This window comes from Nicotiana attenuata, unplaced genomic scaffold, assembly GCF_001879085.1.
Source record: "Nicotiana attenuata strain UT unplaced genomic scaffold, NIATTr2, whole genome shotgun sequence".
In the NCBI taxonomy this organism is placed as follows: domain Eukaryota; kingdom Viridiplantae; phylum Streptophyta; class Magnoliopsida; order Solanales; family Solanaceae; genus Nicotiana; species Nicotiana attenuata.
Window position 1 is genome coordinate 73971 of NW_017673153.1, and position 5690 is coordinate 79660.

The following is a 5690-nucleotide window of genomic DNA, read 5'->3' on the forward strand; positions in this document are numbered from 1 at the left end:
TGACAATTTTATCCAAAGACTAAGGTTCAGATTAGCCTATGCAAACAGCTCGATTCCATGGACATCTTTTAATTCCGATCTATATTAACACCGGACTATACATCTAAGCGTTAGGCATGGATAATAAGCAATTGATTTCAAATTTAGACGCATGAAACTCATATTTGATCGCAATTTCAATCTAATTTTTACATTTATGAACATGCAATCTAGTCAAATTCAGTTTTCAACCAGTAAATTAACAAGTCCAAATTCATACTACTACTGAAATAGTTAAATGCTCACAGCCATTTAAATGTCGAATTACTAACTACAAGTGAAGATCTAAATCAACTTCTACCTGTATACTATTGCTAACATCGACAGTTAAGCTAATCATCCAAATACAATCATACCAAGTTAATGAATATCAACAATCCGCTATGAATTAACAGTCCAAACAGTCCAAACAGTCCAGTCTTAATTAATTACAATGAACTACACTAAAACATCAGTAGCAGCAGAATCAATACAACATGCTTCATTTTCATTCCAATTTCTAGCTTGCAATATACACTTATATTTCCAGATCTCCTGAGTTAGGGGAAATACCTGGAGCTTATAATGAAACAAGGAGAAGAAGAAGGTCAGCAACAGTTCGAGTGATTGATAACAACTTTTTAACAGCAAGAGATAGCAACATCAGTTTCAGCTTAGAACCCAGTAGTAAAAAAAAAACCAGTAGGCAACCCAGCAAACTTCAGCAATCGAACTCTAAGCTAAATGATGCAAATCAAAAACTAAAACTCAAAATCATCCTGCAATTTCAATAGAACAGTGTATTTTGGAGTTTTGTTTTTTCTGTTTTTTTTTTTTGGATTTTTGAGGAACTAATGATCTAATCTAAGGGAAGAAATTTTCATATGTTAGAACTACAATTTTTGGAAATTTTCAAGGGGGTCAAAGAGCCTAAAACCATCAGGGAATTTTCAGGGTTCAAAAACTTGCAAAACAAGGCAATGGTGTGCCCTTTTATAGGCAAAGCCTAGGGCTACCTTCAGATTTTTTAGTTTTCTTTTTAGTCCTTACTCATTTTCAGCTTTTAGTCCCTTATTTTTAACTTGTTACCCAAGTTACTATCCTAAACTTACTGAAATCTAACTTGAGCCCTATTCTAGAAGCTTCTAGGTAATTCTTTTAGTTACTACAAGATTCCTTCTCTTTGGAATGCCTAACTTACCCTTGTATTAGTTCTGAAATTACTAGCCTATGTGTGAACTATAACCCCAGCCCCTTTTTACCTTAGTTAAAAAAAAAATTGGCCATAATTAAAGCCAACAACCCTGGTTCAACTATATCCAAACAAACTAATAAGAACATCTAAAAATTCTAATTAACACAAACAAATTTTCAGCTATAACCAAGTTAACCAAACTGAACTTAATGACTAATTAAGACTAAACGCTGAACTAAAAGGAATACTACACTAATAATAATCATGAGGGAATATTGAAAACAAAAGAGTAAACTATTATCTAAAATTTAAATGAAGCAGAAACTAACAATTTCAAGACAGAAAAAGAATTGAAACAAATCCTATTTTGATAAAATCAAATTAAAAATCAGAAATCCAAACGAACTAAAATCAGAAAGAAAACCAAGCACAAAATCAGAACACGAAACCAGAACAAAATTGACCAAAATTAGAAACGAAAATTAACCAGAAATCAAAGAAGAAAATTAAACAAAGAAGAAGGAAGAGAACTTACTGATATGGGTTGACCTCAAAATTGACATTTTTCCTTGGCATTCTTGGATCACAACTGCCTTTAATCATGTGTTTTCATAAGAAAACACATGATTAAGGGCTATTATAGCCCAAAATCGGAAGAAACCCCAATATTACAAACTTAGGGTTTCTGGCCATTTTTCGATTTGAAATTCGAGGGATTTGGTGGTGATTTGAAGGAAAATAGTTAGGTATTTGGAAAGAGGGAGGTGAGGGGAGTGTAGGGTAAGAATTTGGGGCTGTTTGGACGAGGTGAGGTTTTGGCCGGAGAGTTTAGATTCAATATTCGAGACGTTTGGCCGGGGTTTGAGGGAAATTATGTTGGGGGTTGGAAAGAGGAGAGTGAGGTGGTTCTATGGTGTATTTTTGGACGGAAAAGGAGCATCGCCGCCGCCGGCGGCGGCGGCGCTTGGGCGAAGGCGGCGGAGACGGTGGTGATAGAAAACGGGTCTGAGACGATGATGAGAGAGGGGGGTAGGGGATCCGACAATTTTATATTAATTTTGACCTAGTTCCCAGCCGTTGGATCAAGGATCCTCGACGGCTGGGATCGCTTGACGACAAAACGTCGTCGTTTCACTTAGGGGGGGGGGGCGGACAGGCCGGGTTTAGACAGGGTTTGGGCCTGGTCTGGGCAACAATTGGTATTGGGCTTGGGGTGAATTTGGCCCAAGTTTGGGTCTTTTATTAAGGAGACTCAATTTTCTTTTGATTTTGTTTTCTTTTTCTTTTCAAATTAAAACTTAAAAGTCTAAATTAATTCTAAAAACTAAATTAACCTACCCAATCTATTTAATAATTAATACAATTAATTAAATACCAAATTTAAAGGAAATCTACCCAAAATCAAAGCTAAAAATTAAGCAAAGCAAAAATAACTCATTTTTTGTGATTTTTTTTTATATTTTTTGTGAAATCCTAATTACTAATTAATCTAAAATATATAAGATTAAATCCTAAATGCAAATGCAATGCGAATTTTTGTATTTTTTATGAATTATGTTAAATAAAAATGCACACAGTAAAAATACAAATAAACACGAAAATTGTGCAATTAATTCCTACCAATTAAGCAATTAAAAGAAAAAATCCTAAATTTAAGAAATCTGTAGGAGTAATTCGTGCGAGGCAAAAATCACATGCTCACAGTTGTTTACCGTGAAAATGGTAATAACAATTAAATTTGCTGATGGGGCTCTAAAAAAATGTGATCTATTTTTATGCTAGTTGTATGAGCAGATGATGCTAAGTGTATGAAGTTTAGAGACGAAATGCAATGAGCTAGCAAATCGGGACCTCAGACTGACCGATACGGGGCCTCGAGGTTGATTCCTGGGCTCGGGCTCGAGCTATTAAGGGCAATCGGGGAAGGGCTAACAATTGTAAAATAATCAGCAAAAGCTCTTTATGACCAATGATAAGCAATAAATGAAGAACAAGTATGAAGATAATAAATAAGAGCAATAATATCGAGAGAGTATGTTAGAGAGAAAAAGAGAGAGTTCTTGTATATTTCGTGTGTAGTAGTTGGAACAAATAAACTCTACATAATGGCAGGGATCCCCTTTATATAGGAGGGAAAGCCCCGTATAGTACAAAAATATACTAGTTACATAGGTACAGGGATGGGACGGCTGATTGACGCCCTGATTTGGGTTTAGAGTAGCCTGCCAGGCCGTGTCAGCCCTAGCTGCGTGTCTTGGGAACCTTCCATTTCAATAACTTATCATGATCAATGCTATCATGGGTTCGAGTATCATCGACCCTCGAGGAGAAAAATTCGGCCACGGCCTCGAGCCTTCGAACCGGTTCCGCGGCCAACATTAACATTAGGTTGGGTGTCGATGAACCTCGAGGGATGGAACTTCGACCGTGGCCTCGCAGCCTCGAGGTAATCTTGAGAGATGCTTTAATGATAGGAAATAGGACCCTCCGATTTTGACGTATACAATTAGTCCCCGCGTTTCTTAGAGAGGAATGATGAGAAATGACCTTGACATCCGATTCTTTGAACTTCCCGCGATGACATCACATTGACGACATCGTACCTATGGCGCCAACCTTCACGATAACCAGGGCACCCCCATGGACTTGTCTTTTCTATTTCATTAAATGCATTGTCGATTCTCATTCTTCAAAGTGATAGTATCGCTGTCGATTCAGTTTTCAACAACACATTGATTGCGCCTGTCGATTCGTCTTTCAAAGGCATTGATGGCTGTATTATCACCCCCTATAAATAGGGGAATTCCGGCACTATTTCTTTATCCAAGTACCTTCCTCCATTCATTCATCCTTTTCTTCTCACTATCTTCCTCCATTGCTAACCACCGTGTTTGGGGTTCACGACTTTATGGTTGTACGGAAGCATTTTTACCAGCTGTATGGTGGCCTTTTGCCTGAGCTTCCCCTTGTCGAGCGAGATCATACCGTCTTGTCGCTATTGTTGTTGTTATGCTAGTTACTATTTTCATTATTGTCTCGAGGTGATGATACAGGGTCGGCCGACTTCTTCCAACCTAGAAGGAAGTTTGGACTCTACATCGCTGCTTGGGAGAGTATTCGGACTATACACCACTGCTCACTCTCCTACCTTGGCCTGGTGTGGCACTTCATTCCTTGGGTTTTTCCCAAGGGATAAAATGGCACAACCGGCCGCTGAGGCTGGTGCCCGCCGAATCTTCAACCTTTGGCTTCGGCGGGCTATGTCTCTTTATTTTGCCTCTTCTGCAAATCCCCCTTTCCTCATCTTCATCTTCTTCCTCGGAGATATTATTCCGTGGGATCGAGCTGGGAACCTAGAGGAGGTGGCGGTATCTCCTTCGAGGATGCAAGTTCGAGGAGGCGGCACTCGGGGATGCTGCTACCGGAGATGAACCTTCGAGAGTAGACTAGGTTTTTCAGCTTTTACTATGGGTGTGTACCCCTTTGCTTCTTTGTTTCTGTGTAATGACCCCTTGTGCGATTTTGTAATCTTATGTAAGGACCCTTTGTGGGCTATTGTAACCAATCTTTTATAAATATAAAGATATTTTCTCGACTTCCATCTCTGATGCTTGCCATATTCTTTTACATTTATGGAGACTCTGAATGTATGCCTGTATTGACTATTGTCGATATCTAACTCGGGTGGGAGTATTTTTTCTGGCCTTCGGTCGATGAAAATGGCACCTCTTGGAACCCTCTGTTGTTCCTCGGACCAAGCTTGAATAGGTCCGATAGACTCGGGCCGTCGGGGCCTTTACCTTGGATCATACGAAAATAATACCTCGAGCCATGAAATCTTCAAGAGCGGTCTCTGAGTGAGAGTTAGCTTTGGGCACCTGGAAACTTTCTTTGAATTTGATGTAGACAACCTTTAAGGCATTGTAGATAGGTCCCGGATAAGGGGTCTCCAGACTTAGGCGATATCTTGAGGTCGAACCCTTATGGACGGAGCTCGAAGCGCTTATTTTTCTTCTTGAGAGGAGCCTTCGAGATAGGGTACCATCTCGGGACCGGGGATGATGCCGTTGGCTTCTTAAAGCCTAACTTCTTTTTGATGGAGATCCTCAAGGTCGGGTATCACCTCGGGATTGGAGATGATGTCGTTGGCTTCTTAAAGCCTAACTTATTTTTGATGGAGGTCCTCGAGGTTGGGTACCACCTCGGGATTGGTGACGATGCTGTTTTTTCATATATATATATATATATATAAGGTCGCTTCCGCTCCTTTAGGGGTCTCCCCATTTTAGATAAATAAGCTCCCGTTTCGGAGTTGAGCCCTTCTTTACCTTTAGAACTAAAGTATTTGTGCAGGTTCTTGCTTCAGTTCTTCTAGTCTCGCCATAGCCATGAATGTTACATCGGGGCCTGTTCGGTAGAGAGGGGAGAGTTCCGCTCTCAATGCTCAAAGAGAGTCTTCCTTGAAGATTATTTCTTC